This window comes from Mustela nivalis (assembly GCF_964662115.1).
Source record: "Mustela nivalis genome assembly, chromosome: 2".
NCBI lineage: Eukaryota > Metazoa > Chordata > Mammalia > Carnivora > Mustelidae > Mustela > Mustela nivalis.
This window is the reverse complement of record NC_139021.1, coordinates 157,873,566-157,901,210: the sequence shown is the minus strand read 5'-3', so window position 1 is coordinate 157,901,210 and position 27,645 is coordinate 157,873,566. Positions and strand designations below refer to the sequence as shown.

The following is a 27,645-nucleotide window of genomic DNA, read 5'->3' as shown; positions in this document are numbered from 1 at the left end:
CCACAGTGGAGGAATTATTCTCATGTCACTGTTCTGTTAAAGTCTAAGAGAAAATTTCAGTTTGATGGAATATGTCCACACCCTTCTTAAATCTTGCCGATCTCCTATTTTACAAAGAGCCTCAGGCTCAGTGTTTTTGGTAGCTTTCTAGCTAGACTTTAATAATGTATTTTTTCATAGTACTTATTTTTATGGTTACTTCCTCACTCTAGAAAATGATGCTTTTTAAAAAATTTACATAGTTTGATACAAAGTTTCCAATGTATATAATTATTTAAGTTAAAAAGGAAGTAGTCTTTTTTAAATACTGGGAACATACTGGTAGAGATGTATGATGAATATGTGATAGTGGCATTCCCAAGTGACATTGGGACTCCAGAACCACACCTTACTGATGAGGTTTACACTAGACATGTGTGATCATGAGACAGAGCTGCTGGTGGTGAAGAGAAAGGAACACTCCAAAGAGAGGACATGACTCCTAAGATGAGAAGCATATCCAAATATGATGCATTTGGAAACAGTGACCAGTGTGGGCAGCTAAGGTGTGCATGATGAATATTGAGGCATGGAGCTGGCAATGTTATTATACACGAATCCTCTACCTCACTATTCCATAACAGAGATGTGACTGATAATAAACAGCATCCAATTGCCTTTTTTGTTATCTATGGTGAATTCTCTTCTTTTGAAGGAAGCTGCCATAAACTTGATTAAAAATTAGAAAAGCTTTTTCTATGTAAGTAGGTAAGAAATGAGGACTAAGGGAATCAGAATATGCTACCCCAAAATATGCCACTTGTTTGGGGCTGAAGGCAGTTAAGAGGCAGTAAAACACAGAAAGAACTGTCCGCCTCCCCCATTGGCCTAAAAGCAGGACATAATTTCTCTTTTTGAAGGATTCTCCTCCCCACTTCCATACCAGAAGGATGAAAAACTATGCTCATCACTGGAGACAGAAAGTCAGCACCAAGACAGGTTGGCACAAACAAACCTTACTAAAATAACCCTTACCTTCTATTAGATATAATAGTTTCCCCTACAGATTTACCTGCCCACAGTTTACCACTCCTAGAGTCCCAATATCCTTTTCCTTAGTCTTGCCACTTCACAAATCTATCAATCACCCTTTGTTAAAATGGTAAGTAACCTCTGAATCTCACTGCTTCTTTGGGTCTTTTCTTCTTTCCTATGAATATCTCTATGCATGTAAAAATTAAAATATTAACAGCAAATAAAATTTATATGCCACTTCTCCTGGTAATCTGTCTCTTTTTTATCAGCCTAATTTCACAGACTTCAGAAACAGAACCTAAGAGGAAAGAGGGAAAATTCTTTTCTTCTTCTACAAAGGTCTTTTAAGCAATTGAGCCTCATCACAAGTTTCTCAGAAGGAAAGTGAGAAAAGAATGAGGCTGTTTTTAGTTTGAAAAATACACTCCTATATTGAGATGTGCCTGTCTCCTTTGAGAAATGTATTTTTAGGATTGCCTGGGTGGCTCAGTTGGTTAAGTGTCTGCCTTCGCTCAGGTCATGATCTCAGGATTCTGGGATGGATCCCCAGGTCTGGCTCTCTGCTCCATGGGGAGTCTGCATCTCCCTCTTCCTCTGCCCCTCCCCCACCCCACACCCACTCTCTCAAATAAATAAATAAATAAATAAATAAAATATTTTTTTGAAAAAGAAAGAAATGTATTTTTTAGAAAATTTCTGACTTTTCCCAATCCTTTATCTCCAGTTATTTCAAGTAAAATAATAGTAAGAAAAATAGGTGAGAACTTATAAATGAAATTATACTCATTCCCAAGTCTATAAAGTAAATCGTTTCTGTGAAAGACCAAAAAAAAAAAAAAAAAAAAAAGTTGTGGTGACAGTCAAACATTCTTCTGCAGAAAGCAAAGCCTAAGAAGAGATTCTTAGGTTCCTGGGAACATACTGCTCTCTTTTGCTTTTTTAAATTTTTTTTTAAATTTTTTATTTTTTATAAACATTTATTTTTATCCCCAGGGGTACAGGTCTGTGAATCACCAGGTTTACACACTTCACAGCACTCACCAAAGCACATACCCTCCCCAATGTCCATAATCCCACCCCCTTCTCCCAAACCCCCTCTTTTGCTTTTGATTTGTATAGAAAAGAGGGAGAATCTTTGAGACTGGGGAGGTAGAAAAGACAATTGAGGCCCTCAAACACCTTGGGTTAATAATGATACTACTACATGCTATGTCACTGAGCTGGCCTTAGGGTGAAGGGAGAGGAGGGGAAATAAAGCCAAAGGCAAAGGTATGTCCTTTTCCCAGGGTGGAGGCTGCCTGTGCCCTCCTCATTTAATCATTAACAAATTGTCACTTACCAAAAATATACCTATAATATAAAACATTCTGCATCAAATAAACATCAGGCAATCATTCTCTTTCAAAGAAACTACTTTAGAACAACTTTTTAAAACAAAGAAGTGCTTGTGGTATAATTTGGCACCTTTCTTGCTGATGATAACTTTCCATGGAGCAACCCAAGATTCAGAGCAAACCATGTGACTTAAGGCATTCTGGTCAAGGCTTTGTCACACTACCACCATCTGGTAGCAACAGACCAAACTGCAATGGTTTTCTTAAGTGATTGGGTCATTAAATTATTAGAAACCTCTAGAAGAACTTGTATTCTTATAGAATATTTAAATTCTGTTTTCTGTCTTTGTCTTTCTCATTTTACAACCACAATATTTTGTGACTTTCTTTTTTATACTCTCCTTTGTAACACAGGAACCTTCTATTACTCATCCCTGTGCAGGTCTGGTCTTTTAGGTAGGAAGGCAAGACACCTGTCTAGATAAGTGCTTGGGGCTGCTGGCTTCCTTTCACAAATATCCACTAAATATCTTGAACACTAACTTTCCAGGATATCCCCAAAGCAACTTGGTTGATAAGGCAAACATGTTTAGTTCTTCTGGTAAAGAAACAATACTGTATACAGCATGTGAATTTGGTTAGAATTTGGTAGGAATCATGATAAAATAGGTTAATATTGCTGGACAGCCAGGTGGGGATTTTGAGGTGAGGGGTTCAAAGGAGCCTTGGGGTGTAAACTGTTCTTTGCTATTATCCATCAAAGGGTTGGTGGGCCTCCCAGCAAGTTCCTGGAATACATAATTAAATTATTTCCATATCTATCATAGTTGGGCAAGAATTTTGTGAAGTAGTAAAGTTATATTGAAGAAGACAGTAGCATAGTAAAGTTCTGTGTAAGTATAGATGGTTTGGGTTCATACCACCCAACTACCAATTCCTTATTTCTGTCCTTACATGGCTGAAGATTCATTCCAGTAAAGGCTTTTGGTCTTTAGGGTAGCACAGTGAAAACTGCCCAGGTTTTGGAACTAGTTGATTTTGCCTAGCCTGCTGCTTGGTAAGCATTCTCTCTCTCTCTCTCTCCACACTCCTTTTCCTCTCTGCTTTCAAAGGCTTCTGTTAAAATGTGAAGAAATTGGAACCCTCATACATTGCTGGTGGGAATGTAAAATGGTGCAGCCACTTTAGAAAGCTGTTTTGGAAAATGTTAAACATGGAGTTACCATATGCCCCTGCATTTCCACTCCTAGATATACACCCAAGAGAATTAAAAACATATGTCCACACAAAAGCTTGTACATGGATGTTCATAGCAGTATTACTCACACTAGCTAAAAAGTGGAAACAACCGAAATGTCCATCAACCGATGAATGGATAAATAAAATGTGATTTGTCAGTGCAATGGAATATTGTTTGGCAACAAAGGAAACAAATTATCGTACGTACTACAACATAGGTGACGCTGGAAAACATGAAGCTAAGTGAAAGAAGCCAGTCACAAAAGACCACATATCATATGATTACATTTATATGAAATGTCCAGAATAGACAAGCAGATAGACACAAAAAGTAGAAAAGTGACTGCCTGAGGCTGGCTGGTGGGAGGGAGGGGTAAGTGAGGGGAATGAGGAATAACTACTAACAGTCATAGGGGTTCCTTTTGGGGGCGTGTTGAAAATGTTCTAAAATTGAGTGTGGTGATGGTAGCACAGCTCTGTGAATATACTAAAAACCACTGGATGGTACACTTTAAATGGGCAAGTTGTGTGATATGTAAACTAGGTCTCCATAAAGCTGTTGTTTTTTTTTTTTTTAATGTTCCCATAAAGTCACAGTAAGAGTCATAGTATTAAAGAATACATTGATGATAAAAGAACTGATCGCTGAGAGCAAAATTCCAGGAAAGGCATTTGTGGCTGGTGCAGAACACATCGGGGACTGGGAAAGAACAAGACTGGAGAGCGGAAACGCCCCTGTTGTGATGCTCTAGCGGCGTGGACCTGGCCTGCTTCAGACCCTGCCTGGCTTTGCCCTAACAGAGGCCAAGTCACGCAGGGGTAGCCTCAGTGCATTTGGCACTCAGAAGGAGATCAGTTTTTAACATTCCCTTTCCTCAAAGTGATAGCTTTTTGTAGTGATAATCAGTAATAGCATTATTTTCTTGACTCCTTTTTTAGTATTAAAACAGTTGACAATTTAAGAGTGAATACATTTCTATTTTCAAGATGTTTCTATTCAAAGAGAGTGTTCAAATTCAGTAACAGATTTTAGTATGAGCTAGAATTTGCATTTGTCAAACAAGAATAGTGTACCTCATAAGTGGTATTCTGTTTTAATGTTTCAGTTTCAAACACAAAATCTCCAAGTGGTCACATAAAATGGCAGAATTGAAAATAACCCTAGTTCTGTTGTATCATTCTTAAGGTCACCAAGCAATCACTATTTATATAGAGCTGGTGGTTTAAATGTAGGTATATTCAGTACCACTGGGTGTGATATGGGAAGCACAGGCTGGAAAGAGAGCTCCCACAGTGGCGAGCAGCTTGAATTGTTACAAAGTTATTCTAGAAAGGAACATGTGTAGCCAACTCCATGTGTGTAGGGGACCCACTGAATAACTGGGAGTTCTCAGAATTAAGGTCCATGTAGAATACAGTTTTTAATGAACAGATATGTTCTGAAAATGTGCTAATTTGAAGCTTACACATATATTATTAAAACTTACCAGTAACCACTGTAGTTGTTTGGAAGTTAGACCAACAAAAAACTTTTTCAAGGAGGAGTATTTTATCACTGGCAATGTTTAGAATTGTTGGCACATGGTGGTAATAAAAAGCAGACTGACTTTTAGTCAGTTTTATTATTGTTTTTTAAATCTCTGCACGTAATGTACCCCCTCAATGCCTGTATCCAAGACAGACTGCCCCCCCCACCCTGCACATGGAACTCCACTGAAGTTATGTCACAAATTCTGTGTAGATTTAGCTGCATCCATGGTAACTGATTGTGTATATGTTCTAACAACTATCGTTACTCTGAATAAAATAGGTAAACTTAAGAGTAAAAAAATTCTATCATTTAAATCTAAATTTGCTAAAAGTTTTTAATATAATCCTAGAACTAGAATTGAAAAGTTAATTTATATTACACCTCTGAGCTCATGGAGGCTCTAAAGCCCACACTAATTTGCAATTAAGTTAAAGTAGATTTCTCAAGGTAAAAATTGATTTTATTTTTTGAGAAGAAAAAACTAAATTTTATAAACTACTTACAGCCAGATGGTGAGCTCATGGGGCATCCAAAACACATTTTGTTTTTAAGTGTTGAAAATCTTTTAATATAAAAAAAATGGGACACAAAAAGATGAATAATAACAAGCAAATAATTATAACAGTATTCTATGAAAGCATTTGAAACTGTAACTGATAATGGCATATTGTCTGAGTTCACCTCTGTTTCAACAAAGAGGTGGTATGAAATATAAGAGGAATATGGGGCACCTGGGTGGCTCAGTAGGTTAAAGCCTCTGCCTTCGGCTGGGGTCATGATCCCAGGGTCCTGGGACCCAGCCCCACATCGGGCTCTCTGGGATAAAGCCCCACATCAGGCTCTGCTCGGCAGGGAGCCTGCTTCCCTTCCTCTCTCTCTGCCTGCCTTTCTGCCTGCTTGGGATCTCTGTCTGTCAAGTAAATAAATTAAAAAAGAAATATAAGAGAAAGATCTACATATATACATATATATAAATATATACATATATACATATAAGAGAAATATACACATATATGTGTATATATATACATATAAGAGAAATATATACATATATACATTTATATATATATATAAAACAAGACCAGTTGACCCTATAATCTGAATCATTAGGAATTCTAAAGACATTTTATATAATTTCCTCATATGTTAGGAATCTGACATTTATTTGAAAAACTGAAATATTCCATCAAACTATCCATTTATTGTCTTTCCTTCCTGCCCGCCTGCCTTTCTGACTTTCTTGCCCCATTTTTTCTTGTTCTTCACTCAGTTTTTCTTATATTCCAGGCACTGTGCTAAGTAGTGGATTACAAAGTTGGATAAATTCTCGTTTCTGCCCTCAGAGATCTCTCAGTCTTGTGGCAAAGGCAGACACTTAAGCAACTTATTATAATTAGTGTGGTTAGTAACATCGTATAAGAATGCGCAGAGAGCTTCAGGAGCACCAGGAAGAGGCAAATCACTCTGTATGGATGGGGAGGAACTCTCTGCAGGAGGTGACATCAAACTGAGTTTGAAGGGCTTCAGGACTTCCCCAGGCAGTGATTCACATAGACGTGTGGGAGGCAGGGTGGAGCAGAGGGAAGACATTCTACAGGGAGAGCCCAACACTTGATTTACTTTGTTGTTCTTGTGTTCCTCAGCTTTAAATTAAGGTGCTTTAAAACTCATTCATTCTCAGTATTTTATTCAGCACTTCATACATATAACATTCAATTAATGGGAAATTCCAGGATTATTGACTGCTTACAAATCATGAATTGCTTTTTTGAACTGGTTGTCAAGTACACTTAAGTCCGATCTGCACACATTTGAATTCTAACCCTAAAATCTCCTTTTCTTTCTGCTTCGCTCTACATAAGAGTAAGCTGTGGACAAGCAGTACTTTATAACTTTTCCTCAGTTCCATTTTTCAGGTTTGAGAGGTCCTGTTAATTCTAATAGTCCATAACTTAGTTTACAAAACCTGCTTACCCTGGTTGATTCCCTTGAGAGCCAGTAGCCCTCCAGGACATGCTTTTTCCTCAGAAAGCTGTCTCAGGCTGAGAGGCATGTTCAGTCTCATTGAAAGAAACGCCATCAGGCCCATCCAAGGGCTACCTAAGTTACCTTGGTAGCCTAAGGGCTACCAAAGGCGCCCGAAGTTCCCAACCATAGCAAAATTAGACATTTAAGAAAAGGAGAGCTGCTTCTCAAAAACAGAGCTGTTCTCACACAGTCTTTGAGCAACAAAAATTCACTCAACACAAAACCTGGAAGCATGCTTGCACCTTATTGTTTTCCAATCTACCACAGCAATGACTCTCATCCCGTGTGTTCTTCTTTTTTTTTTTTTTTTTCTTCTTACTTTGTGACTTTGACATTCCCCCCTTAGAGGGAAAGGCTTTATGTTCCCTCTCCTTGAATCTGGGCAAGCCATTGTGACAGCCTTTACAAATAGAGCTCAGGAGGACATGCTATGTGATTTCTAAGACTGGTCTTTAAAAAAGAAGCACTCTGCCATGTTCTCTCAAGACACTTGGTCTTACATCCCAGCCTCCATGCTATGAGGAAGCCCAAACTGGCCTGCAAGGAAAGGTGTGCAGAGAAGTCCCATGTAAGTGTTCTAACCAATAGCCTATCTGAGGTCCCAATGAATAGCCAATATCAGCCACCAGATATATGAGTAAAAATGCATCCCCATGATTCTAGTCCCCATCCGATTCTAGTCCCCATCCTTTGAGTCCCTGTAATTGTTTTATCAACATTTTATTTTCTAGATTAGTCTGATACTTTTAACCTATAAATCTCTTTGACCTAGGATGCTAAAATAGCCTAGGACATGGATCTATCATGACAGATATTTTACTTCTAGGCTTGTGCTGGGTTAATTTAAGTAGGACACATGGTAATGGAAAATGTCACCTAAATTTTTTTCTTTATGCCTTTCTATTTATATCTAATGGGAAAAAAAGAAGTTGGTCTAGCTATTCTGCCCCCTCCTGAGATTATAACACTTTCATCATGGCTGGGAGTCTGAGAGCTATAGATGGAATCCAATGTGAATGATTAAAGTAACCCTGCCTGTCAGACCATCAGTCAGGATTTGACTTGTACACTCTTCTCTTCCTCCTGCTTCCCGACTCTACTCAGCAGGACACGGCATTTCATTTTCCACCTGGCTTCAACATAACTTCTGTGTTTCTTTTTGGTCATCCTAGGAGAGCGGGCCCAATACATAGAAGTTTCAGGAGCTTTGGAGAGAACGAATTGGCATTTCTACATTTCTGGCACTAATAACAACCTACCTCAGATTTGTCTACCTTTTACAGTTTCCAATGCTGTATATTGCCGAATACGATGCAGAGAAACTGGATCACATATTGTTGTGAAGTGGTGCAGCCACTCTGGAAAAACATTTGGTAGTTTCTTAAAAACTAAATACACGCCTACCATATAACCCAGCAACCGTACTCCTAGGCATTTATTCCAGAAAAATGAAAACTTACGTTCACATACAAACACATATGCTATTGTTCATAGCAGCTTTATTAGTAATAGTTAAAAGTATATTAACAAAATGTCTCTTAATAGGTGAATGGCTGAACTGTATTATATCCATGCCATGGAATACTACTTAGCTATAGAAAGTGAACTGTGGACACACCCAACAACTAGAATGGATTTCAAAAGCAGTATGCTAGGTGAAAAAGCCAATATCAAAAAGTCAAGTAATGTATAATTCATTTGTATAACATTCTTGAAACAACAAAATTATAGAGATGAAGAACAGATTTGTTGCCAGAGGTTAGAGAATGGGGGAAGGAGGGTGAGGATGACTATAAGGGGGTAGCATAATGGAGACTTCTGTGGTGGAATAGCTTTATATCTTGATCGTGGTGGTGGTACACAGAGGTACACATGGGATAAAATGGCATATAGTGACACACATAATCATACCTATGTCAGATTCCTTGTTTTTATATTGTACTATATTACATTAAAATGTAATCACTAAAGGAAGCTGGCTAAGGATACAGGAGACCTCTGTACTATCTTTGCAACTTCCTAAGAATCTCTAATAATTTGAAAATTAAAATTTTTTAAATAAGTTTTTTTCTCACTCTCAAAAATCCTTTCAGATATGTAAGCATTTGATATTTATCCTCTGTTTTCAGATGAAGAAACTAATCTTCAGAAAGGTTTTGACTTGTCTAATGTTGCATGGCTACAATGATTTTGGAACTGGTTATTCTGACTTTAGTTTCAGTTCTCTTTCATCCAGTTTGTAGCAAAACCACCTTAGTTCTAGAAGTCAGAAACTTAATGCTTCTGTTCTAGTTAATACTTCTTTGGGTTAGTTTCACATGGTTTATTCAATTGATTTTTTTTTTAACCACTTGGACTTAATAGATAGTGTATCATTTTATGGCATAGTATTTATAGTTCTATAAAATTTGTATGGTAGAAATGTTATATAACCAAGATAACATGAAGTACTTGAGTACTAAGGTTGAATTCAAGATCTTTTTAAAAGCCATATAGTTAATATTTTGGGAACTTTAGGGGTTACAAAATTTGAAGTCCCAAAATATTTTTGGAGTTTCCTTTTGCAAAACAGCAGGTCATAAGGTTTGCCACTCATCTTGTAGTCTCAGTATTTATATAACCGAAAAAAGAATACAAAAGTTGCTAGTCCAAAATGTACATAAGTCCTTTTCTCAAGTATCTTTAATATCTGGCTCTGCTTTAAAAAAAGGAAATTGGAAAAAGTCAAAAGGACTTTTCAAAAGTGTGGGACTAGAGTCCTTATACAATTTTATGATATTTTCCCCTGTTTTTGTCCACACCTAAATTGGGAGCAGTTTTCTTCTTGGTGGGCCTCTTCTATACCAAGTCTTTCCAAAACATTCAACTTTGTTTTCATGGAAATAACAACTCTCTTCATATTTTATTAGTTTGCATCATAAATTATATACATATGAAAATCAACCACCAATGGCATTACTAAATTTGGGGGGAAAACTGGAACTCTTCTTGATTGGTTTTCAATTCAGCTGATGGAACTAAGAATGTGGGCATACCAGTGAGTGGCGCAATAGCCATGAGCAAGCCATGAATTACTGTGCTTCTCAGAGGGACTGGAAAGTACCCATTCATCCAGTAAGTTCCTTGATGGAAGTCAGCTAAGAGGACCTCTAGTGTTTAATATTCAAAAATTGGAACAGCACACTATCTTATATACTAAAAAGGAAAACAATGAAGAAATAAAGACATCTTGGAAATGAAAAATATGATTTCCAAAATAATAATACTAATAACAATAACAACAACAGCAATAATAGAAAATGAAGTAGAAGAATCCCCATATATGGAGCAGAAAGTAAAAGAGACAGAAAAAATGAGATAAGACTTATGAGGTGGAGAGGACTAGAAGGCCCCAATTTCATGAGTAGGGTTCCAGTAAGACAGAACAAAGCAAATGGAAGAGAGGAAGTGGTCAAGGAAATAATGTAAGAAAATATCCTAAGCAAAGGAAACAGTCAACAAAACAAAGAGGCAACCCATGGAATGGGAGAAGATATTTGCAAATGACAGTACAGACAAAAGGCTAATATCCAGGATCTATAAAGATCTCCTCAAACTCAACACACACAAAACAGATAATCATGTCAAAAAATGGGCAGAAGACATGAACAGACACTTCTCCAATGAAGACATACAAATGGCTATCAGAAACATGAAAAAATGTTTATCATCACTAGTCATCAGGGAGATTAAAATCAAAACCATATTGAGATACCAACTTACACCAGTTAGAGTAGCCAAAACTAATAAGACGGTAAAAAACATGTGTTGGAGAGGATGTGGAGAAAGGGGAACCCTCTTACACTGTTGGTGGGAATGCAAGTTGGTGCAGCCACTTTGGAAAACAGCGTGGAGATTCCTTAAGAAATTAAAAATAGAGCTTTCCTATGACCCTGCAATTGCACTCCTGGGTATTTACCCCAAAGATACAGATGTAGTGAAAAGAAGGGCCATCTGTACCCCAGTGTTCATAGCAGCAATGGCCACAGTTGCCAAACTGTGGAAAGAACCAAGATGCCCTTCAACAGACGAATGGATAAGGAAGATGTGGTCCATATACACTATGGAGTATTATGCCTCCATCAGAAAGGATGAATACCCAACTTTTGTATCAACATGGACAGGACTAGAAGAGATTATGTTGAGTGAAATAAGTCAAGCAGAGAGATTTAATTATCATATGGTTTCACTTATTTGTGGAGCATAAGGAGTAACATGGAAGACATGGGGAGATGGAGAGGAGGAGGGAGTTGAGGGAAATTGGAGGGGGAGATGAACCATGAGAGACTATGGACTCTGAAAAACGATCTGAGGATTTTGAAAGGGCAGGGGGCGGGAAGTTGGGTGAGCCTGGTGGTGGGTATTATGGAGGGCACATATTGCATGGAGCACTGGGTGTGGTGCATAAACAATGAATTCTGGTATGCTGAAATTTAAAAAAATAAAAAAATTTTAAATTTTTAAAAATTAAAAGAAAGAAAGAAAACATCCTAGAAGTGAGTATGCCCCGACATGGAAGAGAAGTAAAATTGACATTTTAAAAGTCTAGAAAATTCTGAGCAGAATGAAAGAAAAATTATCCACATCTATACACATCACTTAAAATTTTCACAAACCAAGAATAAGAAGAAAATACTAAAAGCTTCCAGAGGAAAAAGGGAACAAGGCTTAGATGGCATCAAATTTCTCATCAACAACACAGGAGGCCAAAATTCAATAAAGCAATTCCTTCAAAGTTCTAAGAAAAGATAGTGTTTAACTCAGAAATCTGTACCTCATCTCACTTTGAATCAAATGTGAGGACAAAATAGAGGAATTTTCAGACCTGAAAGTCCACAAAGCGCCAGCTGGGTAGCACATCTACAGAGCCGAAGGTCTAGATTGAGGTAGGAAGATGCAGGACTCCCAGAGGAGGGTTTCTGGGGAGAAAATAGCAATTTGATGAAGCAGGCAGTATGTTGGAGATTTTAGGGAAAAAAACTGAAACATGATAAAGCAACAGAGTTCAAGAATAACAGAAAGGCTTTTCAGACACTCTGAGGTGGAGAGGAAGAGTGGGGAGAGAGGAGAGAATTAAACAAGAAAGTAGAGATTCAAATATGAGCAAACTAAAAGCTGATATGAATTTCAGTGGTGGTTTTCAATATTTAGAGTACACCTTATACAAATAATGGAAAATAACCATGGTCATAGAATAGCCCATAAATATTATCAAAGCCTTGGAAAATTGAAGTAAATGTACAGCTGATAAAAATTGGGAGGTGGAAGGTTAGAGGAGAGGTGGAAGGAAAGACAGGAAATTAATGACCTTATTTTACAAAGTGAAATAATATCCTGTTAATATGGCAGAAAAAAATCAGAAAATTAATCTATTGATATGGCAAAGCTGAGTATATTGTCTGCCACAGTAATGGAGACCATTACTGTAGCAAGTTTTATTCTATCTTTGTTCTAAGATTCTTTGAAAATATGCACTGAGCTATGAATGGTCTGGCAATAGGACTCATTCCCATTTCAGATTTTGCTTGCATATTAAATCTGCTTAAAAGCCATTCACAAAAGTGAGAATAGAGCAACAGTCACCTCTGCTTCAGGATCTACCCTGAATGTTGCCTGAAAGTGTTAAAAAGTTTATCCTTGAAGTCTTAGATGGACTCATCCTTTCTTTACTTACAAATCTGAACTGGAGCTACCAATGTGATTCTGGTTCTTTTAAGTCATCCTTGGGGTCTTCCCATTCTGCTTTCTCCACCCAGATTTTTGCTTCTGACATTCCCACAAACGTTAAGAAATGGGTGTACATCTGGGAGCTCTGAATTATATACAACTAAACTATTCTAAATTTTTCTGCAAATTTGAATCTTTTGTAAAGTCTTTTCTCAATGACTTCTCTCAACTCAGATCAAGACCAGGAATCAAAAGCCAGAGGATTTCCCTGTTCTGAAAGGGGTTTAACTTTAAGGGGTAATTGAGCTTTGAGGATGTCTGGCCTGTCAGGAGAGAAGGGGAGATGGTGAAGAAGAAGAAGAGAGAAGCAGAGGGGCATGGAAGAGCATAGGATGGGGAAAGAGGAAAAATAAGATGAGGGCTATTTGTTTCAAGTCATGAGTTGTGAAGGTATCTAAAAAAAAGTTTTAAGGGTTTCACATGTTTCCTTTTCCTTGGCTGAAGACTCTCTTAATGAAATGATTTTGGAATTTAAATTTCTTTTGGATGCTTCTTCATGCCAATCAAAAAAATGGAGACCATTCGGTATTTATAAGCTTTTGCTCTAAGTTACTTCTCAAATGAGCATTTTGTTTCTATGTGAGAAATTCCATAATTCTAAATTATTCTTGGTGAAATTATGTCATTTAGAAAGTAGGCACATGAATTTGGACTTTGTATGAGTAATATAAGAAGGGAGTGTGGTGGGACGCCTGGGTGGCTCAGTTGGTTGGACGACTGCCTTCGGCTCAGGTCATGATCCTGGAGTCCCGGGATCGAGTCCCGCATCGGACTCCCAGCTCCACGGGGAGTCTGCTTCTCCCTCTGACCTTCTCCTCGCTCATGCTCTCTCTCACTGTCTCTCTCTCTCAAGTAAATAAATAAAATCTTTAAAAAAAAAAGAAGAAGAAGAAGAAGAAGGGAGTGTGGCCTGGAAGTTTCAATCATTAGACTCTGGCTGGGTCACACCCATCAGAGACTGTGGAAATGGTTAAACATGTGACTGTGCACCTACTGACTTCGGTCCCATCCTGATGGCTGGCTGTTTCCATTAGAAATTTTCCAGTTCCTGGGAGCCTGCTTCCCTCTCTCTCTCTGCCTGCCTCTCTGTCTATTTGTGATCTTTCTCTCTGTCAAATAAATAAATAAAATCTTTAAAAAAAAAAAAAAAAAAGAAAGAAAGAAATTTTCCAGTTCCCATGGGACAGAAGGTTTGGAGAGGAGATCTCTCCCAGAATCATAGTCTCACACACAAAGCAGCAAGAGTAATTAATGTTCTCAGAAGGACAAAGACAAAGTCAGGGTATATATGAGGCTTTTCTTGAGATGTGGCTTAAAGTAGGTCTTTCAGTGTATGGGCTTGATTAGGATTGGGTAAGTATGATGACAATGTGGTTTAGGATTGGTGGACATAGCAAAGGAAGGATTTTGAGGTGTGGGTTTCAAGGATTTAGAGAGTCATTGGATACTATATATTGAAAACTTGAGAAGTCAGATGTTCATTTTAGAAAGTTCCTGAAACAAACAGTAAACTTATTTTCAAGTTGCATCTTCCTGTACAAGAGCTGCCCAGAATAGTAAAGTCATGTTGATGAAGACAGTAAAATAATAAAGACAAGAAGCTGGTTTCCTTCCTCAGTAGAGTATCAATAGGTAATGTGTGTGGTTGCTAACAAAAGAATCAGAGGCTTAAACATGTTGTTTGAAATTGCAGAGGTGGACAATAGAGGAAGTAAAAATATAATTTAGTCCTGTTGTGGGAGAATGAAAGAGGAAATAGAAAGTGGGGGCTTTTAAAGAGCTAAATCCCCATCTTCCATATCAGAAAATCAGGGATATTTTCTAAACTTGATAATTAAGAAATAGTGTATTTGTTGGGAGAGGTAACACTCTTCATTATAAGACTTTGGTAGTTTAACCATGTGAATATATATTTCTTTGGTAATTTTTATTTATTTATTTTTTTCTTTGGTAATTTTTAAAAAAGAAGAAGGAAAGGCTGATGAGCAACTGAAAGTTCCAGACAAAGGCCATAAAGAACAAGGGCTGAGTGAGAGAAGGGGTCATTGATAATCTTCTCCAAGTTTCCTCAGAGTGGTGCGGAGGGGGGAGGCAGAGAAGGCATGGGGGAGGGGCAAAAGGGGGAGCAAAGGGAGTGCCTGGGAAGTTTAGGCAGCAAGGAAACAAAGAAATAGGATAGTCCTGAGGAGGGAATTCTGTGAGAGGGGCAGCCCCATGGAGACAGATGCAGAGGTGGCTGGGACCCTGCTGAGCCATCCTCCACTCTCTCCCCTGCACTCCCTCCCTCTCTGCTTCTCCTTTTCCTCTTACACTGGCTGTAACATGGGTCTGGAGTAGGTTTTATTATAATTTTTGGTGTATTTATTGACTGTAGTTTTATGTTTCCTGTTCATAATTGAAAAAGCAGATGAGTTAAATATTTCATGTTCCTCACACACAAAAAAATGTTAAACCAAATTGAGTTGCTTTTTATGTCTCTGTGGTCTTCAGTTGACTTGTTCTGTGGGTGAGTGGTCTTCAGTGACTTGTACCTCCCCCCTCTCTCCAGCCTACACTATTACCTTTGGTTAATATAATCCACCTGCTCAGATGCCAGAATTCTTATTGTTTCCGTGGTGATCTGTCCTCTTCTAAGACACCTTTGATTATTTTAACCTACTTTTATTATCTCTGATCATGAAGTGGTCACTTTGTAGCTTAATGTATAATATTCAAATTATTTCTAAACTCATTTTGACCTTTACATATATTTCTTCCAGTAAATAGTAAAGGAGAGCTTTCACTCTACTTAGAAACTCAGTAGTCAATTTCAATTTTTGAACGTGACCATAAACTCTTAGGTTATAAATGTTACCATGTCAGTTCGAGGTTCACACAGGATGAATAAAATCCTGCCAGATGATTATTTACTGAAATAACCTCTTGTTTTTATCAGATGAGTTTAGCTCAAATATACAATTAAAAATGACAAGAAAGGATTAAGAAGCCTATCTTCAATTTGGAAACTATAAGGAATTAAAGATTTCTGGGGTTGGAGGAGGCCTAGGGCAAGAAAGTCAAGAAAACGCATCATGGTTATATCAGACTAGAATCAGAAAACATGAGGTGTCTTTCTAGTCTCTTACTACTGTATGACATTAAGCAAATTAGTTAATCTCTCTGAAATACTATTTCTTTATCTGTAAAATGGGAATAATGGTAACATCTGCATCAAAAAGCTGTTGTGAGGATTTAGAAATAATGAATATGAAATGCTTAGCATAATGCTTGACACATAAATAAGCACTTAATAAATATTAACTCTTTTATCATCAATGTTTCTATGACTCTTGCCACTACAAATTCACCACTGGGTTTCATGCAAGTGACTATCTATTTGGGCGTCTGTTAGAATAGATGAGTTCTTTCTCATCTGTGTTTTTGTGACTCCCCAGTTCGGCTCTCTTCCACCTAAGATCTATCATGGACTTCCACAGCTATTGGGTGACCTAGCTTCTATCCCTAGATAGGTAGATGGCAAACATACCTTCTAAGGTTATAATTATATATACAAATTCAGTTATGCTTAGATCTTAAGTAACAACACAGTCTGTTGAAAACAAACCAAAATTCTTCTCATAATCCATAATTAGCTCTTTAAACTCAAGACCCTATCTGATGTCTTTTCCTTCCGGATCATCCCCTATGATTACAGGCTGTTGATTTCGTTTGCCCAGCTTCTTTTCCCTGCTATCTCAGAAAATAGTTTAAAAAAAAAAAAAAGAAAATAAAGAAATTTCCCTTTTCCTTTGTTTCAGGAGCTATTTCACTATTCTCTGTGTAGACACTAATGTCTATGGAGACTACTGAAGTTAGGGTAGTTCCCAGGTTTCTAGAAGGTGAATCTTGCTCTTGTGTAACCATCCTAGATAATGTAGTTCCTGTCTCTCTTCTAAATCCTGGATCCTGACAGTCTTTCTCGGTGATCACTATCCCCAGTCTTCCACTTCCCTTTGAATTAATAGGAAACTGAGCACAAAATTGGGATTATCCTATGGTTGAAGTAAACCCTGTCTGTGACTCTGTGACACAAAGGGCCTCATTCTTCCCTGGGCTTTGCTTTGTACCTAAATTTTATCCAAGGAATTGTTTGCACATCCAGTCAACTGGAGGGGTCTGTAATGCCTGAATGGTCCCACATGCTTTGGAAGCTCTCAGGGCACCTGGGACTTCCTGTCCAGCTTCCTTCTGGGGGCTTTCCAAGGAAAGCCTGCTTCCCTCTATCTCATTTCTGATGTTCTCTTTTTCAGTCTTTGTTCTCTTTGGTTCCTGGTTTTTGAGGATTCTGTGAGGTGACCCAATCAGGTGGAGGCTGGCTAAGAATTCACCTGAGACAACAAAGGGGATAGAAGTTTGTTGAATATATGGCAAGGTACCAGTGGGCAGGACAGCAAAGGAGAGGCTAGGCTGTCTGCCAAAAGACAGTGATGGGGGAGGGGGGCGCTGTAGTTAAGGGGGGAATGAGGAGGTATGAAACAAAAGGAATTTTCCTTTTTTGGTACCATGTCTGGTTGTAAGTAGCCCATTGGTCAGCTAGGGTTTATGGATGTTTTGAGGTGGGTCACCTAATGGGCCTGTGTGTGTTGTGAACTGCCATGTGTGGTTCTGATGCTTCCTTTGCCTCTTCAAATGGTGCTTATTTTACTTTAAGTAAGTCTTGTAATTTTTTCTTGCTAGCTGGACATGACATGCTGGGCAAAAAGGAACTACTATAAATAGTACTTTAGTAAGGTAGTGGTGAAGTGTGGGGCAGGGGAATCATTCTGTAGTGCTGTTTGGGTCTCAGTGAGCCTGTGCCTCTGGACTACCAATCTCTCAAATGTTTCTCTCCTTTATTTATTTTTTTAAAGATTTTATTTATTTATTTGACAGAGAGAGATCACAAGAAGGCAGAGAGGCAGAGAGAGGGGGAAGCAGGCTCCCTGCTGAACAGAGAGCCTGATGCAGGGCTTGATCCCAGGATCCTGAAATCACAACCTGAGCTGAAGGCAGAGGCTTAACCCACTGATCCACCCAGGCACCCCTCTCCTTTAAAAAAAAAAAAAAAGTTTCATTTATTTATTTTTGCGTGCATGAGAAAGAGCCCAAGCACAAGCAGGGGGCGTGTCAGAGAGAGAGGGAGAAGCAGGCTCCCCGCAGAGCAAGGATGCAGGATTGGATCCCATGGTGCTGAGATCATGACCTGAGCCAAAGGCAGATGCTTAAGGACTGAGCAACCCAGGTGCCCATCTCCTTTTCTTTTCTTTTCTTTTTTTTTTCCTTTATCCACTTTAAGTGAGACATGATGGCTACAGTGGGCTGGAGTTGGATATTTTCCTTCCCCAACTCAATCAGGCTCTGATAAAACCCTAGCAGTTTAGACTCTGGTCAACTAGTTTTCTCTGAGGGCAGGACTTAAGAACAGTGTTCTGTTGTATTTTAAAATTGTTCCTTCTCCCCTTCCCCTGCCAAAAGCCCAAGGAGATTTTTCTCTGATATTTACAGTGGGAACTTGATCGAGCTTCAGGAGGTAACTCTCACAGTATCGTGGGGCCCCTCTATGACTGGGTCCCCCTTGGAGTTTTTAACTCTCAGAGTCAATTACAGTTCAGGTTTCCCTAGAGGGCACTTGTGCCCACAACAGAGTCTGCTCCCAGGTCTCTGCTCCTGTAAGGGTCATATTCCCCTGTCTCCAGTCTTGAGAGCAGCTGTTTGCACCGTGTCCTCCCCTCACTTACAAAGAGGTGTAGGACAGGGTGGCTACTTCTAAGCACCTTACTGCTGGAACCAGAAACGTGAAGAATTTGTTCTCTTTTTAACTAATTTTTAATTTTAAAGTAATAAATGAATAAATTATCCTTGAAAAAAAATTAGTGAATTTCAAATAAGGAGAGTCTTCTTTGTATTCCATCCACAGCCTCATTCTTCTCTCCCCCTCCATGAGGTCTGTACTTTTATCATTTTATTGTTCATTCTTCTAGACTTTATATTTATATACATATATTGGAGACCTTTATTAACATATGTAGATTTACCTAATTATTTTAAAGATTTTATTTGTTTATTTGAGATAGAGAGAGTGGGAGAGAGCAAGCACAAGCTGGTGGGGGGCAGAGGGAGAGGAAGAAGCAGACTCCCCGCTGAGCGGAGAGCCCCAGGACCCTGAGATCATAACCTGAGCAAATGTTTAACTGACAGCCAGCCATGCACCCCAATTTACCTAATTTTTTTTAAAGTGCTGCAGTAATCCCCAGTATGGCTGCTCTTGGCTCTATTTAGCAACTCCCCTTTTGACAAATATTAAGGATACCTCTGTCTTCAGGAAATATAGTTGTGCTAAATGAAAGAAGCAGGGCCACAAAGGACCACATATTATACGATTCCATTTATATGAAATATCCCTAAATAAGCCAATCTATAGAGACAGAAAGTACATTAGTGGTTTCCTGGGCTGGGACAGGGGTGGGGGGAGACAGTGTTGAGGAGTGATGGCTGAGGGGCCCGGGGTTTCTTTTTTTAAAATATTCTAAAATTGATTGTGGTGATGGATGCACAACCCTGTGAATATACTAAAAGCCATTGAATTGTACATATTAATCAATTAATTGTATGGTACATGAACTATATCTCAATAAAGCTGTATAAAAGAGGAAGAAATATAGTAGTCATCTCATTAGGTAAGCTTCATCAGGACTAATTAAATTAGAAGCAGCCTCCAGGGACTACCTAATAGTGCTGGTGGTTTTTAACCTCAGCTCATCTACACAGATGGTATACTCTGTGACAAGCCTATTCTCTTTAGCAATTAAAGTTTTGCTAGGTTTTAGCCATGACCTTAAACTTAAGTAACTGTCCCAAGGTCATGCAGATCTGCTGCCCTAAAGTCAATGTCCTTTCTACTACATCATGCCATCTTCTATGTGTTTTAGCCTTGAGGACTCTCAAAGACCTGAGGGTTCTTTGTGGTCAGGGGCCTTAGTCACTTAATCTCTGTTGTGTTGGCCCCCCACAAGCAGGGTGCTTAGCACACAGTTTGTTCCTCATGCATGCTGGTAGAAACGCATTCTTAGAATTCCCTACTTTATCTGTTCAGGTCATGCCTGACCATGGCCCTGTACCACCTTAAGGCATCTGAGTTCCTGCGGGGCTGGGGGGAGAGGGGGCCAGGAACCCTTTGTCTAACTCCAAGAGGGGGATTTTCTTTTTAAAGAGGTTGTTAGGAAGAGTCTACAGGGAAATGCTAGGAAATTAAAATCTGTAGAATCAACATGAAGGCTGCTTACAGATTACATTAGTCATGGAAGGTGAATTCATTCTTGAGAAAGCAGAAAAGTGGAGAGATGGGGAGGATGCAGTTGGCAGGAAGAAATGACAGGTACAATAGTTAACAAAGTACCTTCAGAAGGAAGAAGCCCAGCCTCAGTCATCCCTAATGCACATAAGCACGTGTGGATCAGAGAAAATTTAGAGTAGTGGCCAAAGCAGAAAGAGGCACATTGAGATATGGCTATATGTTCATAGAAACAAATAAAGCTGACCTCTGGAACACACAGATGCTATCCCTAGACAAAAAATAAATCAACTACAGCATCTTCTCTCAGTGGAAGGGAAATATTATATCTGCAAAGCAGTTTGTTTTGAAATTAGAAGACCAGGTAAGAACAGAAAAGGAATAAAAGAATTCCTTTCTTCTGGATTAGAACTCTAGGACTTGGGAGTCCAGAATAGATGGACCAAAGTCCTTGTGAGACAGACCACTCCACAAATAAGCCTGGCCTAAGTGCCAGCGCCTGAAGTGACTCAGGTGCCTCTAAAGAGCCTCCAGTTCCTAGCAGTCACCTTGTGGGGATTTTATGGAACTTTGTTTTGGAGGCATCTTTGCAAGTCCTCAATTCTCTCTCTCTCTCTCTCTCTCTCTCTCTCTTTTTTTTTTTAAGATTCCATCTATTTATTTGAGAGAGAGAAAGAGATAGCAACAAAGATAGCAAGGAAGAGCAAGAAAGAGCAGAAGAGGGAAGGAGAGGGAGAAGCAGGCTTCCTGCTGAGCATGGAGCGAGATGTGGGGCTCCATCTCAGGACCAGGGGATCGTGACTTGAGCCGAAGGTGGATGCTTAACCGACTGAGCCACGCAGGTGTCCCACAATTTTTTTTTTTTAAAGATTTATTTATTTATTTGAGAGAGAGTGAGAGAGTACATGAGGGAGGCAGGAGGGGCTGAGGGAGAGACAGAGAAAGAAAGAGAGAGAGAGTCTCAAGCAGACTCTAAGCTAAGCATGCAGCCTGACATGGGGCTTGATCTCAAGACCCTGAGATCACCACCTGAGCTGAAATCAAGAGTTGGACACTCAACCGACTGCACCACCCAGGCGCTCCTGAATGTCCTCAATTCTGCTTGTCATTTCTTCATCTCGTGAGATAAATCAGTAGTCCATGCATCTCATAACTTAAAAATTGGAGTCTAATTTCTGAAGTAAGTAAATCTTGAATTCATTCATAGGTGTACTGTGGACATGTTAGGGAACACAAGTCGGTTACCAGTTTTTCTCTTCCTCCATTTCTCCCTTTGTAACAGAGATAATGTAGTTTTCTTAGTTATCTCAGAATAAATGCTTGCAAAAATGTGAAATTATTTTACTCCTTTGAGACCCATTTGACAATCATTCATTAAATATTGGTCTCCTTTGTGCAAGGTACAGGGCTTGAGTCTGTGCAACATGATCCCCATGCTTAATCCACAGGATTATTGTACCAGGCAGCAAATGAAGCAAGCACTGACATGCGTTAGGTCTTTTCTACTTTCTTTTCTAGAAATATCTCTCCTGGAATCAGACTCTGGAATTTCCTGACTTTTCCAAGTTTAGATAATAAATCTTCCATTGCACTAGTATAACTTAATGCCTTTATTTGCCTGAATTATATTTTAAAGAGAAAGTTATGCAGTCCCACTGCCCTCAGTGAGGCCACAACATATTCAAGCATATTTCATTAGATTTATACCCTTGAGGTTTTACACTGTACAGTACTAAGAACTTTAAACATACAATAATTAACGCTAAACAGTTGAAAACAGAATCTGAGAAGGAAGAATACTTTCTAAATTGGACAGGATTTATTTCAAGCCTTAAATTTAGAGTCAGAAGATGCAAGGTGCAGTTTGAAAGAAGGGGCTCCAGTTGACCTCTCCCGGTTTGTGGTCTACCCAGACCCTCAACCCCATCTGTGGCCATAAAGTCACAATGCACAAAAGGCTGCTTCTGTGGTAACCATCTGATGGCTCTGCATTACAGGAAAAGCAAGAGAATCAGTAGATGAGGGCTGAGCAGACAAAACAATGATTCCAACTACCAGGTCACCACTAACTGCTGTTTTTCTTATTCTAATGGCCAGGTCTGGTGAGCAGGGAGGAAGAGAGGTTCCCCAGTACCTAATGCAAAGACAATTAAGAGTTAATTAATTACTTTATTAACAGTTTATTATTATAAACAAAACAGTGGTGCCTGGGTGGCTTAGTTGGTTGAGCATCCTACTCTTGATTTCAGCTCAGGTCATGATCTGAGGGTTGAGAGCTGGAGACCTGTGTCAGGCTCTGCACTTAGCACAGCATCTGCTTGTCCCTCTTCTTCTGGACCTCCCCTCATTCCCTCTCTCAAATAAATAAATAAAATCCTTAAAAATAAGAAGAAGGAGAAGAAAGAAAAGAAGAAGAAGAAGAAAGTTCACATTAGCAGACATTCACTTGAGTACCTACTGGGTACAGTATAACAAACTATGTGATGTGGCCATAAAAGCAACGGAAGCCATGCCATGTAGATAGTACCAGTAAGGGCCAAATCATGGACCATGAGCTGAACAAAGAAAGATCAGGTAAATGTGGAATAAGGCTATTTAGAGAAAGAATTCCTTCAAGGATAAGGAATATTTGGATCTCAGGGTGCCTGGGTGACTCAGTGGGTTAAAGCCTCTGCCTTTGGCTGAGGTCATGACCCCATGGTCCTGGGATGGAGCCCCGAATCGGGCTCTCTGCTTGGCAGGGAGCCTGCTTCCCTTCCTCTCTCTCTGCCTGTCTCTCTACCTACTTGTGATCTCTGTCTGTCAAATAAATAAATAAAATCTCCCCCCACCCCCGCCAAAAAAAAGGAATGTTTGGATCTGGCTCTGGGAGGTGGTGAGGGACAAGGAAAGAGTAGATTTGGGAGAAGATTCCATCTGCCAGGAAGAACCCTTGCAGAGAGAGCAAGGGGGCATGTAGAGAATGGCGGGAGATGCCAGTGAGGTGTAAAACAGCTGGTCCAGAGAAGACCTCTTAGCACTTAGGTGGACTCAATAAGCAATTGGGATCATGTTGGGATCTCCTTAATTAGGAGAGGAGAATACACAGAAGTGGTGTATCAGGAAGTTTCTTTTGCAGAAGCTCTTTGGGGATCAGTGCAGCAAGGAGGATCCAGGAGGCAGGAAGGTCTTCTGGGCATCAGCCCTGGTCTGAGTCAGAGACTGGGAAGCTACCCTGGAAGAGATGAATGGGGAAGATTCCTAGGTAGATAAGACACCTGTGTAGTCCTGTTAGTATCTTCCTTTACCACCCCTCATCTTCATACCCTGAAGCCTGATTGCATGCAGAACAGACACATATAGCAAAGCACAGGCTTGATAAGTAATTAGAAAGAGGGCACTTGCTGGTGGAGACCAGGAAAGACTTCATGGGATAAATCTGGAAAGAGTATTGAATTTTGATGGGCACAATGGTACTTGGGAAGAGGAGAGAGAATGAGAAGGAATGTAGATTTGTAGGAAGAGGGGTAGTGTTTCATCTTGGTTCAAAATACTATGTGATATGTTATGGCTCTTTATAGTTTAATTAAATTTATACTTTATAATTTAAGTGTGTAATTTAAATTTATAATTAAATTATAATTTATATTTCAGTTAAAGCTAGAGAAGGACAGAAGAATGGAAAGCTAACTAAATAGTCTGACTTACTTTATTTATAACAGCTTTTTTGAGATATAAGTCATGTAACCATAAAATTCACTCTTTGAAAGTATACAATTCACTGGTTTTTAATGGATTCACTGAGTTGTGCAAACACCACCACTCTAATTTTAGAACATTTCCATCACCCCAAGAAGAAACCACATCCATAGTTTGCCAATAGTTTGACCTATTTTTAAATTTAAAACTCATAAATTCATGAGAATGGAGGCTCTGCCCACATCGGGCTCTCTGCTCAGCAGGGAGCCTGCTTCCTCCTCTCTCTGTCTGCCTCTCTGCCTACTTGTGATCTCTGTCTGTCAAATAAATAAATAAATCTTTAAAAAAAAAAAAAAAAAAAAAAGAATGGAGGTTCTGCCTGTCAGGAACTCTTGTCTTTCCTGGCTGGGTAGGAACCTTGAATAACTCTTAATTAATCTTTGAGTCCCATGTCCCTGCTGCTCCACAGAAAAACATCCTGATGTGGCTAGGCTGTGGGGATGTCCTCAAGGGATGGAAAGGGAGCAGTTGGGCCCAAGGGAAGGAGAACACAACCAGGGTCAGTGTGTAGAGCAGATAACAAGGCAGCTCTTCTCCTAGTAGCTCTGGGAATGTGAGAACTTCACAGGACAATCAGGCCTTCTGGGGCTTGACTAAGCAAGAAGTAATTCCCCCTTATCTGCCTTTCCTCCGTGGAGCAGTGGAGTATGATCTTCTCCCCCTCTCTGCCATGCGGCTGCTCAGTGCCAGATCCCGAGCTAGGGACTTTCTCTGCAGTGCCTCCCAGAGATCCTTTCATCCTCACACCAGCCCTAATGAGGTAGAAACAGCTATCCCTCTTTTTAAAGGAAGTTAAAGTAGCTTGCTTGGGATCATTTACCTGGTAACTGCTAGACTTGATTCCAAACCCAGGACTCCAACCAGGACTCATTTAGCATCTAGATCTTTACTGCCTCAGTGGGTTCAGCATCCTTCTGAATCCCTCCTGACACCCCAAAACAAAGAAGCAGGGTTGAAGAAATTCTATTGCTCAAGTCTGATAAAAGCACTATGGTGACTAAGGTTATAAAAATTTTTGAACCCTTCACTAATGTTTTTGAAAGCGATGTGGTCTTCCCAGCAGTGTCTTTTCTGTGTTAGCCCTTTGCACATCTGGCATGCTAGATCCCAGATGTGTGATTTTCATCCCATGCGGTGGGGGCCACAGTTCTGGGGATCCTGCCGGTTCAGCTGTTCTCGGGAAAGCCTGTTTCTTTGACGGGGCCTGCAGGAGGTGGCTAGTGGTGGTTTTGTAGCCCCTGATTTATTATTGTCTCTGGCCAGAGACAAGTGCTACGTAATTGGTACACACACACACGCACACATGCACATGCACACACACATAGACGTACCCCATCCATTTGGAGAGGAGCACGAAGAAGGAAACATTCACAAGGCATCACCATTGATTTCTCTTTTCTCCCAGATCAACTGGTCTGACTTCTCCCTGTTGCCTCCTTTGCCTGTGGTCTGTCAGCTGGAGGTGATGACAAGGAATATTTCAGACTCTTTCCCCATCTGCTCCAAACACCAGGAAGCTGCAGGCCTGCTTCCCTCCAGGCCAGCTTAGAAATCCTGGTGTCAGGATAGAACAGGCTTCCAAAAGCCAACCACAGAACATTTAATACCTGTGCAAACTCCACGTAGAATTCACATGCCATAGGGTCATGGCTTTCTGAGTGTTTCCATGACATGGTATTATTACACCCCAGATCTCTCACCTCATATGTCACTCAAGCATTCTCTGTCAGGAAACGAAGGATAAACATCCAAAAAGAAGATTAATATTAGAGAGACTAAGAGAGTAAAGTTCACCCAAACCATATGGTTCAGCTCAGAAGGGATGTGTGTCGGCCCTTTTCTCTATGCCTTCACCCCGCCTTCCACCTCATCTCGCCTCACACTCCAAACAGGAATCCCTGTACAGCAATGGTCGGGGCTACCTGCATCAGAGGCAGGAAACTTGTTAAAAAGGCAGGTTCCTGGGAATCATCATTTTTTGGACATGACCTGAGAAGCTCCATTTCACAAGCCCCGAAGAGATGTTTGTAAATGGCAGGTCCCCACGTGACCTCTCCAAGAAGCAAACCACCTACCCCTGTTTGAGTACGTTTTGTCATGTGGAACTCCCTACTTCCTTGGGCAGCTGAGTCTAGTGTAAGGTGATTGTAAGGAGGAGAAAGTTCTCATTTATTGGGCTGAATTTGACCTTCTGTTACCTCCCTTTCATGGAAGAGCCTTAGCTCAGACCTTTCTGTGTCCCAACTCAGGAAGCAGAAATCTGAATCCACCCACTGGACTGGCATAGGCAGTCAAGGCCGGGCACTGAACAACAACAAGGTTTTGACCAGCCATGGTCTTGCAGAAGGCCTGGAGCTGAGTGTCTTGGTTAAAAACCCAGCCTCTGGACCCCTGTCAGGGGCAAATCCTGGCTGTATACCTGTGGGCAAGATGTTCCATCTCTCTGTGACTTACTTCCTCATCTGCAGAGCAAGGACAGTGAGCTGAGATTTGTGAAGATGAAATAAAATAATACACATAAAGCATAAGAGTGCCTGTTATGTATTAAGTGCTCTCTAAGTATCATCATCATAATCATCACGTGACAGTCAGTGAGAAAAGGACAAGGAAAGAAATCCTTCAAGTTTTGCCTAATTCTTTTTTTTTCCATTCTAAACATCAACAAAAAAGTTAAAAGATATAAGGTTGTTACGTTGACCATGAGAACCAGTCGCTCTCTGCTGAGTACTAAGTAAAATAATGTGGCCAGCATTCAAAACAGCACTCATAACTAATTGCTATTCGTGGGGTGACTACGCATGCCGGCACTTTGCCCAGCATTGCCCCGCTTTGTTTCTGTGGTAATTATTAATACTCTCAAAGATCTCCGTTTGGACAACAAACTGTTGAGTTGCCCCAGACGTAAGATATTCAGAAGACTTTCAATATAGATTGGAAGCATTAAGCCAGGTTACTAAGAGAGTTTGTGAAATCTCTTCCTTGGAAATACTTAAAACATGCCCATCTGGCTGGGATGATTTAGAACAACTGCAAATAAGTACTCCTTTATAAACCCCCAAAATGCTTTGTTTGGTTTGGTTTAGCTAAACTGCCTTGCCCTGCCCCCAGGAGGCACGTAGGTAATAAAATTAATGGAAACAACATTCTTAACTACTCAAGTCGCCAAAGAAAAATTGCTTTGTGCTGTGGGCTAGTGGATGAGCAACCATTATGAGCTTAGAGCCAGTAACACTATGCCTTAGACTGTAGAAAAGAGATATGGGTGTGCAAGTTAACAAATGCTTGGGCAGCTAGAAGTTTGAAGTATGAATGTAGTCTACTACTTGGGTAAGAATATTGTAAGAATAGTTAACAGTGTACCGGGTACTGCATAGATAGTAACACATTTGAACTTACTGCTGTCAATAGACACATTTACAGATGAGAAAATGGAGTCACAGAGAGTTTAGGGAACTTGCTCAAGTAGGTGGCGGCATCACAGTTTGTCCCTGGCTGTTTGCATCCTGAGCCTGTGTTCGCCATTACTGTGCTACTCTGCTGCGTGTTCCCCAGGAAGAGAGAACACTTTAGTGTCAATGAGGTGGGGGCAGTCGCTCCGGTTAGTTTGATCTGAGGTAGCTACTGGTAAGGGCAGACTGCCTTGCAACTGAGGAAAACAAACTGGTCCTCACTGAGGAATGATTGAA

General features: G+C 39.9%; 1 protein-coding gene and 1 long non-coding RNA gene across 4 annotated transcripts in view; one reads left to right on the top strand and one right to left on the bottom strand.

The window, feature by feature from the left end:
* Positions 1–5,272, bottom strand: part of LOC309860311 — a 28,130-nt gene extending 22,858 nt beyond the window's left edge. For both annotated transcript variants that reach the window (XR_014309306.1, XR_014309307.1), the window contains exon 1: positions 5,075–5,272. This is a non-coding gene — a long non-coding RNA (uncharacterized lncRNA). The remainder of the gene's footprint in view (positions 1–5,074) is intronic.
* HPSE2 (heparanase 2 (inactive)) overlaps positions 1–27,645 on the top strand; it is a 713,430-nt gene that overhangs the window by 586,985 nt on the left and 98,800 nt on the right. The gene's annotated exons all lie outside the window — the stretch shown is intronic.